The sequence below is a fragment of the Centropristis striata genome, chromosome 23, assembly GCF_030273125.1.
Source record: "Centropristis striata isolate RG_2023a ecotype Rhode Island chromosome 23, C.striata_1.0, whole genome shotgun sequence".
Lineage (NCBI taxonomy): Eukaryota > Metazoa > Chordata > Actinopteri > Perciformes > Serranidae > Centropristis > Centropristis striata.
In genome coordinates, this window is record NC_081539.1 from 6,085,469 (window position 1) to 6,101,353 (window position 15,885).

A 15,885-nucleotide genomic window follows, 5' to 3' on the forward strand; every position below is an offset into this window, starting at 1 on the left:
TTCCATGCCTAGAAGACTTGCTGTCATTAAAAATCATGGAGGCCATACAAAGTACCAGATGTAATAGTTTTTGTTGTGGGGTGTACTCATTTTTGCATCGCCCTTATTTCAGTAAAACTGAAAAATGTGTAATCTAAGTTATATTATTAACCTTACTTTCATGTTATGAGATAAACAGATGTTATATTAACTTGGTCTTGTCAACATTTTGGAAATTTTATTTGTGTTCATTGAGATATTGTTTAAAATGTTACTTTTCAAAGGGGGTGTACTCATTTATGCTGAGCACTGTACCTGTGTGTCGTCTGCATAGAAACAAGAAAATTATATTATTGTGTTGTGTTGAGTACTGTGGAGTACTTGAAGCAAATACTAATAAGTATTATAACAATGATAGCCTTGTACTGATTGTAGAAGCCATTTTTATCGTCTTTTTTAATTGACTTTAAATGCACAGGTGATGAGAGGGAGTTTCTTTCTTTGTTGGAAGTGACGAGGAGCATCATAATTAATGTTGTTGACCGTGTTTTTGAACGTGGGTTAAGTTGACACGAATATTATTGATTTCTTTGATCACTGAAATAAGTGAACACCAAATCATCAGTGGACCAGAGGACACGTGTCAAAAATAATACTCGATCAGCTCCTGCCACAACAAATATAAAAGTTTTGAAGGCAGTAAAGAAATAGTTGCTGATGTAGTGGAGCAATGGTGTCCTAACAGGAGATTGTGTGTGTTGTGATCTGAGCTTCTCTGGGTTTTGTTTTGGTAGCCGGTTTGGCTGCATGAGAGTCCATTTGGCCTGAGTATTTGACAACCCAGAAATAGTAACGGCTTGTTAGAAGGGTATTTGTCGCTCTCCACATTTATCTTGCCAGTAGCTTGCTGAAGCTCTGCAGCTGTGCACTGCCAAGGTCAGGCTTCTCTGAGAGACTGGTGCTTGTAGGAGCCAAAATGTGTTTTTTTACCTATGTTGTTTATTTTGTTAGGCTGCACACATGTTTGGTATATGACACTTCCAGTGATAGGGCAGGGGTGTTGTTTCAACTATTCACCTGCTCAGTTATATGGAGGTAGAACACAGATATTTTTCTGTTGACCGTATCTGGACTGTCACTTCGAGTGCTGTTTTGCATCAACCTTTTTTGTTACATTTGTTTTGTTTTGTTTTCTCATATAGCAACTGCTTGTCAGTTCATTTTTTGTTTGCATAATAAACCAGTTCAACGCATCTGAACTTCATGGATTCTTTGGAAGTATTATTTGGAACGCGTCACAATAAGGAGCCCACTTAGCCTCGTATTGGCTTTTTTAACTTATAGTAGTCACTATAGTGCTCATACAGAGGTTAACACGCTGATAATGCTGGACGGTTCTAGCTGTTTCATCCTTCATGCACGTCTGGTCTCAAAGAACGGACCTTTCCTTTCTCCTTCTGTTGTAACATGTAGCTAGTCATTGTTACATAGCTTGATGTCCGCATTGTTACAAATTTTGACCCCTCAGACATGCAGCAGACAGTCTCACAGGATTTGAATGCAGCACCTTTTAATAGTAAGAACAAAAAAATTTAAATTATTTAGCAGGTTACAAATTGCTCTGTAAAAACAGACAGAATGAAGATGCTGTTTTTCGGAGGTGGGGGAAAAATCGATACAGCATAGTATCGTGATATTTTGCGTGGCAGTATTATAAATCAATTCATGGCCGCCAAGTATCGATATTTTATGTTTCATATGAAGCTACAACATGTAAGGAATCTATAGGCACCATGTGTTTCAGGATATCGTGTCGGGAAGTTGTTGAAATAATGCTGCAAATTCGGCTTTTTTATGTTTCATTAAAAAAAAATTGAGAGCAGTAATGCTTAAAGTTTTTGAAATTTTGATAAAATGCTTCAGTTGTTTTCGTCCATACATGTTTGATATCAGTTCAGTTCAGTTTGACTGAATACTTTGTTGGTCAGTCTGTGGGTTTGACTCTCATTGTGGAGAAATAAAAAGACTGAAGTGAGATGAATAGACTGAGACTGATTCACACCTCTACTGTTTTGTGTTGGTTCCATGAGGGAAGCGGAACAAGCTGTAAACACAATAGTGACATACTGTATTGTGATAATTTTACAAACATTAGGAGACAGAGCTGCACAATGAATTATTTGTAAGTTTCCACATGATAAGTGTAAGTTTTATCTCGTGTTTCGTCTCCACCAACTCCTGAGGGACATATTTGTCTTTTCAGCTTCTCAATGCTCCACGTTGTTCACCAGCTAGTCTCCAACTGTGTCTGTCAACTGTTGCTGCTGACATTGATTGAGATTATAAGGAGCATTTTGTTTCTCAGTAACAAGGAAACAGAAATGAAAGCATTCAGGTGTGTGTGAGTATGTGGGTAGAAATGTGATTTGGCAGGTTCTGCAAGTCCCTGTTGTGACTTACAACATGAATCTTCTTTCTACTTGTGCCATGGCTAAAGTTTAAAGAATTGCTCTGGGAATGAGCAATCAGTTTTTCTGTCAACACTCATATTAAACATTTTTTTAAAACCTAAATTTATCACTTAGGTATTGTACATACAGTAGTTTCAGTGTTGAGTGCTGAGATTTCTCCTTCCATGTGAATGTCACTTTGTTTCTAATCCAGTGAAACTCAACTTTATGTTTCATTCATGTTTTTTTTTTTTTTTTTTTTAATTTAAAGTACCACAAATGAAACTGAACGGCCCTGCCCTGTATTGACTTCGGCTTTATTTCACAACATTTCTGATAAACTTTGGCACGTAACACCGAAACTGTCACTCAATGGCACTGACGGGAAATCAGGTGTTCTGTAGTGATTTCAGGTTGATTTACAGTTTTTTACAACTGCTATGCTGCTATGTCAGAACCTTAAAGACTTTTTCAAAACTGTTAACGCACATCACACCAGAAACACACAATTCCCCAAACAGTTAATTTCATGCTCAAAATCACGCAGTGTAACTAAACACAGACACACACTTCCAAAATATAATAATACACTAAGACAGTTCACCAAATCTACCAAAGCACTGACACACGTTGTCTTCAACAGAAACATTTAGTCAGTCAAAAAACACTGAAAATGAACAATGAAAATGACTTACAGTAGAGTAAAGAGGAAAAAAATCAGCTGTCATTCATTACTGTATTGTCAAATACACAAAAAGAAAAAGGAGCAGAAGCTGTGATCAATGTAGTAATCTTCAATCCATTAGTTTTGAACATGAGGTTTTTTGTTTTGACAAACCATGTGAAAGCGATTGAAAATTCACCAGTTAACATCGACTGTTTTGGTCTTGATTGAGCTTGTGTGTAGAAGGAGTTTAAACTCATTTTAAATGTGTAAAATGTGTGTATTTTGTGTCAAAAGAAGAAGAATTGTGTTAATTGTATCACCCACACAGGCTGATGTTGTGGAAAAAGCGTTACAAGTATTGAACAACGGGTCATAGCGGTTGTAATAAACTGTATCTTATAGATTTGAATGTAGATCTATTTAAATTAATTGATTGTACCAAGTAAAAGTATCAAGTTTCGACTATTATTTAAGTTTTGAAGTAGTTCAGATGCATCACTCACCTGATTTGTTCAAAGTCCATAGAAAAGCCACCAAAAGCACAACACACTTGCCCACAGGCATCCTGGCAAATATACTCCGTCGCTGAGTCGCGTACTAAAAGGAAAAGTATGTCAATCCACTGAGGCTCAAATGCTGACAAACCTGTCTGCCTGCCTGCCTGGAAATGGGCAGCCGAGCTCTAGCTAACGTTACACTCTCTCCCTCCCTCAAGTGACCTACAGCATGTGATTGTGTCATAGTCTGTGTGTGTGTGTGTGTGTGTGTGTGTGTGTGTGTGTGTGTGTGTGTGTGGGTGTGTGTAACAGAGTGTGTAATCAGATCGAAGTTCAAATGTAGCTCTGGGTATTAAGATTGTACAATGAACAATGTTGTAGCATATTAACTCATTTTTTCAGGCCGCAGAGCTTGAAGGGAAACTTCAAGTGCAGCAGACCATGTTTGTATTTTCTATTTTTGGAAGCATACTTATTTGACCTCTGGGACTTTGTTGGTTTCTATTTCAGTTGGACGGAGGTTGGGATTATTTTAAATACTAGTTTAGATACATCTTTGTTCATGTATCTCTTTTATCCTGCTGCCCTGTTGTCGATCAGACACATGTTGTTGATTGACCTACTCTGCTATATTTGACAGACTCATAAAACTCACTGGCTCTCTTTTTTTTTTTTTTTCCCCCACATCTTTTTATTGAGGTTTTCCAATAAAATGACATATAGTGGTTTCTAACCGCGTGGGGAAAAGACATTCAGTATGACAATGTATTGTATAATATAACAGTATGACGACAAGAACTCTAAACCCAATCCCACCCATCCACCCACATCAGGTCTGAACCACACTGGGACAAACAGCGCATACACACACACACACACACACACAAAATAATAAATAAATAATAAATAAAAATAGATGAATAAAAAATATATTTCAATAATAATAATAATAAAATAAATAAAAAATACATAGAATCAAAAATATTAATAATAAAAATTAATAAAAAATAAATAGATACAAATAAAATAAAAATAAGGGGGGGGGGGTCTGAGATTAGAGGGAGCTGAGTTTAGTCCTCCCCTGCGTCTAGAGATAGGCCAGGAGAGCCAACAAACAAAAAGGGGTGTCTGGCTCTCGTTTTTAAAGGAGCTGTAACACATACTGTTTGAGCCAAAGGAAAAACTAAAGAAGTACACTGTCTGTTCCTTCAGGTCGTTTTTATCATGCTGAAGTTTTTTCAAGAGTTAATTTATCTGATAAGTTCGGTTATAATTAGTCATTATTGACAGCTAGCATTGTGCTCCGATTTGGTTGGGCTGGTGATTTCGGCGGGAGCTCGGTACGGGGGGCTCACTACTGGCTCCAAATGATGTCACAGGTGCAAGATGGCAGCAGCCGTGTCCAGGAATAATTTAGCTTCACTTTTGTACAGTGGGAGGAAATGGAGATGCAGCATCATCTCTGTGGGCTGTACACACTATATATTTCTCTATATGGTGGAGTAAAGGCGTGTTTGTTTTAATCAGAGCTTTTCTGTTCTTTCTTGACAACAACCAACAACAAGTTGTTGACTGCCATGCATGGTTGTGCATGTGAGCCACCCAATTTGCAGGAAGTTAGTATGCTTTATAAACCATTTTACATTCTATGAGCCATAAAAGGAAGCAACCAACTGAGGAATGGGCTAAACATTTTCCCACGTTCCATCCAAAATTGATGTCGTCTGTATGGCTGCAGTAGGAAGTTAAGAAGAAATTGAATCCAATGAGTCACAGTTTGTACAGTAATAGTTCAGTGAGTACTTCATTCTAAATCACTTCCATATAACTTTAACCACAATAGATTAGATTGAACTTTTCTTCATACCTTTTGATACGTCACTTTACCTCCAGAAACCTCCCTAGTGTGTCACAATGCCCAAAAATGGAGTTCCAGTGAGCACAATGACCAAATCTTCCATTATCCTATTTATAAAAGAACTAGTTCACTATCCCAATTTGTGGTTTACAAGATAAAGCCGGGTGATACTCTATACTTTTAAACCAACAATGAATGTGTCTACTTAATGACCAGTTTTAATAAGGTAGGCACGGGTAGGGTGACAGGAAGCTGGCTCAAAAGCAAAGCAGCATGGCAGCAAATAATACTGCAAAGATCTGACGACTGAATGTCATGCAGGGAGTGGCAGATCTGTGTTGAAAGGGTCTGACGGCATCTGGTGGACGGGTAATAATAACTCTGAGTGGGTTTGGAGAGGAAGTAGTGGCAGAATGTGGCTAGGAGTCACACTGAGGATGATTTTTAAGTCCTCTATCTCTGTGCCAAAAGTTGATGACACTGTAGTTAAGTTTGACTCAATCCCACATACACACTCCTGCTGCCAGAATTACTCTTTAGAGAAACAAATGCACTATTTCCTCCTGTTTGTTTGTTTGATTAAAAAACTACAGCGAGCAGCTGTTTTAGGAAGTTACTGAGCTTTATTTAAAAATTAAGCTTGAAATTTGTGTTTTTAAATATCTATGTCTCCAGTAGGAACCAATGGGTTGCTCTCTGAGCATTAAAGTTCATGTTTGATTTGGAAATAGAAGCTTAACAAAATAATCTTAACTTCAGGTTTGTTGACTCGCTATTAATGGAACTGCTCTGCCCAGGTGGTCCTGTCTCACATCTGGTTTGTGGGTGATACTTCAATAATAAATGCACAAAAATGTGAGTGTGAGTGCAGGTAACCACTGAGTAATCTGTAGCTGTGTGTAATTAAAAGGTCTGGGATAAAATAGATAAAAGTCTTAATTCTCAGTCTCCATCCAACAATGACAATCAGTAATACACAGTTGCAAGAAAAAGTATGTGAACCCTTTGAAATGATCTAGTTTTCTACATTAATTTGTACTGTGGTGACTCTCAGGTCAAAGTATTACATTACATTACGTTACATGTCATTTGGCTGACGCTTTTGTCCAAAGCCACTTACGATAACGAGTATCTGTACACCTCACTCAAATCTCATTTCATTGTTAGGACTCCAAGCTTACTAATTCCTGACTCCAATTAGCTCTTAATGGAGTCATTAGCAAAAGGGTTCACCTACTTTTTCTACCAGCATTATGAATGTTTCATGAATATATTCAATAAAGACATGCAATATTATAATTGTTTGCATGGTATCAAGTTAAGCACATTGTGTTTGTCTATACTCGGGACATACATGTGCATCTCAATAAATTAGAATATCAGTTTATTTATGTCAGTAATTCAATTTGAAAAGTGGAAATAACACATTATATAGATCCATTACACACAGAATGAAACATTTCATGACATCATTTATTTAATTTATTCTAATTATAATGATTATAGCTTACATTTAATGAAAACTGAAAATTCAGTGTCTCAGAAAAAAATGAATATTACAAAAGATTACAATTTAAAAAAGTATGTTTAATATGGAAATGTTTGCCTCTGAAAAGTATGTCCATCTTATTCTAATTTATGAAGATGCACCTGTATATGCAGATCAGATCTAGCCTGGCTAACACCAGACTATTCTCAAATGAGGGCTAGTCTGGCAACGAGCAATGTATTTCTCCGTAGAGGAGGTGTGGTTCACGATCCTCCAGAGCCGTTTATTGGACGCTTAGAATGTCTATCATCAGCGTCTGTAGGTAGCTCTTAGCCAATCAGATCAGTTATACCAGATGACGTAGTAGAGCAACAGAGATGGATGTTTGTTGTGTGTGTGTCTGTGAGAGAGTGTTGCTGCTGCTTTGCTCCTCCAGTTCTCGCTTTCTGCAAGATTATTTATTTTCACGCTTTATTCCCCCTCATGTCATTCAGCCACACACATCCACTGATTTTATGGGCAACAAACAAGCTGCTGCGGGCCTCTCGGCGGCTCCGCTGTTCGGGCTAGCGGGGCTATTAGCCGCTAGCGGCTATTAGCTATTAGCCGCTAGCAGCGCTAATAGCCGCTAGCGACGCTAATAGCCCCGCTACCATAACGCCGGTGATCTCAGCGGAGCCGCTGAGAGACCTTTCGCCTTTCAACTTTCAACTTTCGCTCTAAACTATTTAAAACACCATCTACAGCTAAAGAGAGTTTCGTGTCTGCAGCAGCCATGTTGGATCCGTAAGAAAACTACAAGCTTCCAAGTGCCGAGTAGTATGCGTCATCGTCTTGCCGTCCCTCCCCGCTCTGTGATTGGATCCCTAAAACAGGGCTAAGAATCCTTCCTGGTTTCCAGACTGGATGGAGGTTCGAAATTAAATTCGAGCGCGCAAGGCAGTCTGGGTATACCCAGGCTAGATCAGATCACATTTAATGACAAATTAATGCAGAAAACTAGGTCATTTCAAAGGGTTCACATAATTTTTCTTGCAACTGTAGTAATACTGAAGTACAGACAGTTTGAGCTCGAGACACAGCAGCCGTACTCTGCACCATCTTGCTACTTTTTAACTACTTACTTAACTATTAAGTGGACCTTGATCTTGAGATTTTGTCATATCTCAGATAGAAAGCACGCACACACAAACCTTTTGTGATTAGTCTTTTTAATAACATTACATTAATTATGACACATTTGTGAAAGAGGTCAAGTATAATTCATGAAAAACGTGATGTGTGTTACAGCAAAGTGAGGCAGTGCAGAGAGAAGGAGAAACTATTTCAATCTGCTGCAGATTAAATATTGACAAGACTTCTCATCAATGATGAACGTCTATATTGTTCAGTCATGGCAGTGGTTTTACAGTCACATTCAGGTTTGTAATCCAGGCAGGAAATAATCATTCCCAGGTATTTCACCTCTTGGAGAGTCCTTTCAGTTCAGTGAAAAAGTAAGGTAAGGTAAAATGCAGCAGGAACATGAAGTCAGTCTTTTTTCTTTTTTTTTTTGGAAAATCCAGGCTGTGCAAACATCCAGTAGGAGAACTCCTGCTAGTGCCAGATGTGACTGACTGCAACCTCAAGAGAAACAGCAACATAATCACCTGGTTTAACAAGTTTAATGAATAAGCTTTTTGATTTTTTTTTGGCTCACAGCTCCCCGTTGCCTTTTTTCTACCAAATAGTGGCAAGAAATGAGGAACCACAGGAACGAGAAGTCCAGTTTACACATTCCTAAAACATCTCCACTGCATCTTAACAACAGTATAAAACTTTAAACATTCAAAATAAAGTCTCAGTGTGGCACCCAGTGCTTGCTTACTGTCTAAATAAAGGCCTCATCACACCAGCATTCAAACCATTATCAGTGGGTTTTTTTTTTTTTTTTGCTGTAGCAAACTTTTAAATCAAATTAAACTTTGTGACATATACAAACTTGTATGACCTTTGAGGGACCTGGATACTGGACCCAAAAATACCCTAATATAGTCCCAAAAATACTATGATAATTCACCCTGTTTACAGTTTGAGGTGTCTTGTCAACAGTTTTACAGACGTCTTTTATAAAGGTGGTCTACGCAGGACGATTTTTTTGTTGCAATACCACAAGTGGCCACTGGGGGGAAAAAGCAAGTGTCTTGTCCTAAGAAGCTATGAACCTCCCTTCGTTTGAGCATTAACTTATCCACCAAATAGGAATGGTTTTAAGGCAGTAATGGGACATAAGTTGATGGTACGCCTTTAAAAAAATTGATGTATTGTCCTGTCTTGGTGTCCTGACACCAAGTGTGCTGACTAACTATTCGCAGAAAAGCTTTGCTTTATTAAAAAACTTTTGATTCAACAAAATGGTGAACAAAATGTCTAAGAAGTGAATAGAACAGCAGAGGCTCTCCAGCAGCTGTTGTGATTGACCAGCCCTAGTTTGGCCTGCTGGCCAAATGGTGTGTGTGATTAACTGCAGCAGTTTACTCAATACCCCAGTTAGTAATGTCACTGTGGCCCTGTTTCAACATCCTGGCTTGGTTTTCCTACGTCACCATTACAACAGTGCTGCTACTATGTGCGTCTGTTTAGGGTGACTTGCTCCATCCGTGGTTTACTATTGTGCAATTTAACGGTTGTTGGTAGACAGCTATTTATCACCAGGGAATTTAGGCTGTTTTGGTGATTTTTAAGTGGTTAAGTGATGATGATGATGATGACACCTATGGGATGTCCCCACGACCCACTTGGGAGCTGTCTGCTGCGTTTTGACCGTATATAGCCGTGTTTCCACTAGGGGGAAAAGTGGCCACAGGGAAAGTCTCAGGCCACACCCTTTTAAAAGTCCGCTCACTCTGCGTGTCTCCACTACAAGTTAGCCCCCAGAGGGATTTAGAGACTCCGGAGGTGACGTATGGTTTTCGCTGTCGCTAACTGTGCACAACGTCAGCAGCTGAAAACAGCATGGCTAAATATGTACAGAGTCTCCGCTGATCATAAACATAGTCATTGTGAATTAACTGTGCACAGTTGAGTGTCCGGTGCTTGTGGTAAACAAACAGAGAACAAAGTCAGCCATTGTTCCAACAGCCCCAGTAGTATAAAGAAGTGATTGTTCTCTGAGGCTCGGGACAAACAGCGTGCATGAGCAGCGCGTATCTGCTGCCTTGCACTGGAGCGGTGTCCACACAGACAGCGTTTCTGCTGCTGTGCTGTCTACATTGAATTCACCTGTGATAATATCCATAGTTAGTAGATCATATAATTTAATTTCTACCACCATATTTTCACAATTGAAACTCACACAATTGACTAAACTATGAGTTGTGCATTTCACTGCATTTTCCTATAACATGGTCCTGCAAATATTTCAGAATAAAAGCTTTGTGTTAACAAATGAAGGGATTCTGTCCAGGGGTTTTATTAGCCCCTTTCATAGTGCGGTCCCGCAAATGTCCCGCTATATATCCAGAAAGATCTGTGCCGGCTTTTGTCGTTCATAGTGATCCTGCAAAGGTGTTATATTCTTGCCCTTTCATAGTGCAGTGGTAGAGAGCAGCAGCAGTGCTTCACAGTAGCACAATGCTAATAGGCTACACAGTTAGCTTTGTAGTGTATGTGCTGAAGCACTATATGTTCAGCTAGCGACCTCCATTTATTTACAACAAGCAATGGACACTCTGTGCACAGTTAGCGATGCCGGTTTGTTTACAATAAGCGGCGGCCGCTGTGTACAGTTAGCGACGGTGGCTGCAGCGAACAGCGATTCAATGACTGTCGAGGTTTTTGTTAGACGTCACGCGCAACGTCAACTATTACGGCTTGCCTGGATGTCCCATTCATAGTGGTCCCGCTTCCAACAGTCCCACCAATTTTCCGCCTCTGTGACGACCTCTGGAGACGGAACATTGCTGGGATCACCTGATCCCGGCATCCCGCTTCGGGTGCGTTCATAGTGGAGGCGAGACGTTACAGAGCCGTAAATGTCCCGGCATGAAACAGCACTTTGAACAGTGTTATTGGGAAACTGAAATAGGATGAAAAAAGAGATATTGAGTTGTTCTGATTTTTTTTGTCATGTCTGTCGTATCTTTTTCGATGGAATACGTGAAATGTTTGCTCTTGCTGGAACAGTGTCAGTATCACTCTCAAAACCACTGTGTATTTTTGCTGAGAACTGCATATGGCAAGTTAAAAACTAAGAGGCCGTCACCCTAAACACTTTTTTTTTTCTTCGTTTTTATGCCTACAGCAAACAATTCCTTATCCACAGTGTTATCACACTATTGAACATAATTTTTTTAATATGCATGCCAGTAGTCACTTGACATTTTAGGCTGACCCATATACCTTTGTGTTTGACCAATGGGATGTCAGAACAATGAGCAGTCCTCCACCTCTGTAAAACTAGTGATGGAAACCCCATCCACTGTGGCAGGGTCTGACTTGGTGCGGCTTAAAGTGCAAATGAAAAAAGCCCTGTACGTCTCCAAACTAGAACTAAGTATCTTGTAAAGAAGCGTGGATTTATTTTGCTGTAGGACTTTGTGGTGTGACCAGGCCTTCAATCTGCACACACCAGCAGCCACCAGACATGTATTTAACCACTGAGCCACGTTTAGCACTTTAAACTCCACCCCAACAGTTCGTGGGCCTTTGGAAAGTGCAGCCCACTGAGCAGGGACGTTCCTTTGAAGCCACAAAGTAAATCTTTGTCCCTAAAGTGGCTCCTTGGTCGTCCCAGGCTTCAGGATTCAACGAGGCGTCTTTAGGGTTCTTCAAGAGGAAACATGTCCCTAAAAGAGTAAAAGAGTTCCTGAAACAACAGCAGGTTCAAACCCTTCATGAAGACGCTGAATTAGAGTTCATGTTAATCATGTAGCAGTTTATCAGGGTTCCCTCTAAAATCCACAGGGGCCAAAAAAACTTCTTCATGAGGAAAACACCCAAAATAGATATATAAAATACTTAAATACTCTTAAAGAAACAGCCTGTTTTCTAAAAAGCTGTTTGTCCTCGTCAATGTGTGGCCGTGTGCGTGTTTTCTGTTAGTACTTTGTTAGTTTTCCGTGATGTTGTTGTTGTTTCTGTTTGTTCTCAGGCTAACTGGGATCCAGTCTGGGGGCCTGATTGTCCGTTGGTGCCTCCGACAGTCAGCGGGCAGCTCTCGTTCAGGTTAGCGACGCCTGTCGAGTCTGTGGGGACGAGAGAAAAACAAAAGTAAGCTTTTGAAGCAAATTCAGGCGTACACATCTGTTTTTATCTGGACACATCACATTACTTTTGTGGACTTTACATGCACAAACATTTTTAATGTGTGTCAGTTTCAGTTTATTTCCAAATTATCAACTTCCAGTGGTAAAAAGTAACGAGTATGTCCATTTAAGTAGTGTACTTGAATTGAATTTGAAGTATTTCTATGTGAGTTTTCACATTTTGTGTCACATTTTGTATAGCTCCATTGAAAAGGAGATCACACAGTAATGCATCAAAACAAAATAATTAATTAATTAATTCCCATTAATTCCCTTTTTTTTTTTTTTTAGCTTGTCAGCTCTTAAATATATAGCTACACATTTTGGAAAATACGTTTATTCACTGTCTTGACTAGTATTGCATGAGAATAATTTATTTTTATTAATATTTTTAGACATATTAAGGTTCCTAAATTAGTTTAGGAGGTGCTTTTTATGGATTTTTAATCTAGTTAATGCTTCCATGAACTTATATTTAATGTTTTTGAGCGTGGTAATTTTCTATCGTATACAGGAGCATTATCTCATGTGCAGACTCTTCATTTCCTGTATTTAACCTGTTCTGTCTAACACCGGCATGCTCTTGTAGAATTATTTTGCATGCATTTATGTTTGTAACAATGTTTTTTTGCTGCCCTCTAAGTCAGGTTTCACTCTAAAAACTGTTTTTTTCATATATTAGTCCATACATGCCAACTTTGAGACTTTAGAGAGTTTCCGACATTCTGGTGACTTTTAATAATGCAAAGAACTAAATAAATATCAGCATTTTTATGTTAAATACTTCACCAAGTGGTATTGGTAGCTGTATGCTCCTAATTAAATTGTTGTATGTCTTGACTTAATGCGATAAGGAACTACGGGGCCTTGGTCATTCATCCATCATTAATAGTTTCTTTCCCTGCTCCTGAGAGACAAAGATGCCCTGTACTTCTTTATCTTAGTCCTCTGCATTCCTTTCCGTCTCACACTCACTCCCTGAAAGCGTCACAGTGAAGCTGTGTTGCTGTCTGTGTCAGAAACAGGAATCCGGAGACATGAGGGATAATTGTGGGAGGAAAAGCAATAAATCCAACATAACTCTCCCAAGAAAAAGTATGCATTAATCACCTCACGACACTTCAGATAAGAGAGTCTGTTTTCATAAATGTTCAGCTTTTATTTTGGAGAGGTGTTCATTTAAATGTATGGACATTTTGGAGGCTGTAGCTTGTGCTGCTTTTTAATTTCTTGCATTATACTGAGAGGTGTTTCTTATATATGAATCCACTCAATGAGAGCAGACTGACTGTTTTTAGAGTAGAAGAGCATTTTATATTGCTGCAACAATTGAGTTTGAATTGATCTCTGGCTCCATCTAGTGGCTCCTTCTTGTAATGCAAGTTCATTTTAAAAAGTAGTTTGTGACCGACCTTTGACTAAGTGCAGCTCTGTCACCTCTTCAGGGTCGTTTCTGGGCTTTGAGGGGCCTCCTGAGAACACATGAGAGAGATTAATTCATAATTAATAATTAATTAAGTCCTGCAGCACCTGTACAGCCTCTAAAATGTGATTTTTCACTTGCCTAACTTCATCTAAATTCTTCTAATTCAAGAACTTTCTCACTCTTTGCTCTTTTATTCTGTTTAAGTTTGTTTTCTGGCTCGTATTTAACAGTTCACTGGCAGTTTTTGAGAGTGCCTACATTTCCTAGAATGCCTCTGTGTAACCCCGGGTCATTCAGCATGGCCCGGATCCAATTAGTTATAACTGGTGTGACTGGTGTGGGCGTGTGCTGTAATGACAGGTCTATTACTTATAGCTCTGGGTCTGAACTGTCAGGTTTTACTCTGAAACATTCACTTTGAGACAGAGAAGCTTGACTTTATTCTCAGTTTTTACACACTTTTGTCCTCCACACACACACAACCACTAGGTTTGAGACCAGGGAAGGTGTTATAATCATAATTTCTGCTGTGATATTTGCTTTTCTCATGATTTTACATTCACAAATTTTGAGTTTATTGCAAAAGATCAACGTGCAGAGCTAAAAAGTAACACGTATGTTTACTTCAGTGCTGTACTTAAGTAGAATTTTCAAGTTTTTCGATTTGAGTTTTCATATTTTATGTTAAAGTACCGATAAATCAATAATATATTAATAAACACTAAGGGGAGCCATTGAGCTGCAATGATTGGTCAATTTATCGATGAGCTGATTGATTATTAAATCTAAAATATTGAGATAATTTTTTGCTTTTTCAGTTTTATGCCATAATAAACTAATATCTTTGGCAAAATAAGACATTTTCAGTCATCATCTGGACATTTTTCACTATTTTTTGACATTTTATAGACCAAACAATGAATCAATTTATCTTTAAAATAATAATAATAATAATAATAATTGAAAATGAAAATATTGGATATTCTATCTTATATTCTTCTGATACTTTACTTCTTCCGCCTTTTTCTTTTGGAGTAAAATGTCTGAAAACAATGATTGTTTGTTGAATGAAGACTTGACTGATTTTGAATAAGTGTGAACCTCCACAGTCGTGAACAGAAATTTGAATATGATTTAATTTTTAAAATCTGACAGTTTGGTGATGAAGCCACTGTTTACTAAAATATATTATGCTAAATTAAATTAACATTGTAGATATTGTTCTTCTTTTCTTGCTGTTGTAACCATAAAATATCTCCTCTTTAACCAAGACCCAACTTAAAAAAATAAGATTTCATATAGTAACCTCCATGTAAAGTGTATAAATGATGACGGCAAACAGTTTGTGACCAAAACCAGGAGTCCTGGGTAGTTTGAGAGGAATGTTTGAGTGTCCTGTGTCAGTCCAGTCACGCCGTCTTCTTTCTATCATTAAATGTCCACATCTGCTGGAGTCCATCTTTACCTTTGACCTTCAGGTAGGCCAGCATGCCGGCCAGAGCCAGAACCAGCACCGCGATCACCAGACCCACAATCCACCAGTAAGACGGCGCCTCAGCAGTACTTCTCTCACCTGCACACAGGAAACAGATGCTTTAATACACACATATTTCTCACTTTCATCCCAGAGAATTTCCTCGCCAAGTATCAAGTTTCTTTCTCATTAATTTAACACTTCAATGTGGGATTATTGGGAGTTTTTTCTCTGGATATTACCCCTCTGCTGTCTCTTTTTTTATCTACAGTGTCCCCAATACTGTGATATGAACCTCAGAGAATATCCCAATTTGTTTCTCATATTTTTGAAAGGTATTTTTGTAATTTTTTACCACTTTAATCATTAATTAATGTGTATTTAGTACACTTTTTCTCTTGAATTTTCCACTTTAATCTCAGAGAATATCTAATTCCTTTTTTTTAATTTACAACTTTATTTTCAAAGAATATCAACTTTTTTTGTATATATTTATGAATTTAATTTTGAAAATTGAACCTAAAAATATTACAAATGTCAAAACATAGAAAGTGGCACGAGCTGGGGGAGAAAAACAACCAAAAGATTAAGTAGCTAAAAAGGCTTTGAGATAAAAGAAAGTTTTCACTAGGGATTTAAAAGAGGCTTTAATCTCAGTGATGTCTAATTTTTTTTATATTCATAAAAAAAAAATTGAATATTGTTTTGTTAAACTCGCAGCATATCTGAGGGTTTTTTCTTGTAATTTAAAAAAATAATA

The 15,885-nt window shown here is 38.2% G+C and overlaps 1 protein-coding gene across 2 annotated transcripts in view; it reads left to right on the forward strand.

Moving 5' to 3' along the window:
- LOC131962057 (gamma-aminobutyric acid receptor subunit rho-3-like) overlaps window positions 1-15,885 on the forward strand; it is an 87,387-nt gene that overhangs the window by 18,565 nt on the left and 52,937 nt on the right. The window contains exons 6-7 of one of the 2 annotated variants that reach the window (XM_059327012.1): window positions 15,130-15,192; window positions 15,397-15,460. The gene's annotated coding sequence lies outside the window, so the exon portion shown is untranslated. Of the gene's footprint in view, window positions 1-15,129; window positions 15,193-15,396; window positions 15,461-15,885 lie in introns of those variants that run through there. The other variant, XM_059327013.1, reaches the window with a different exon arrangement.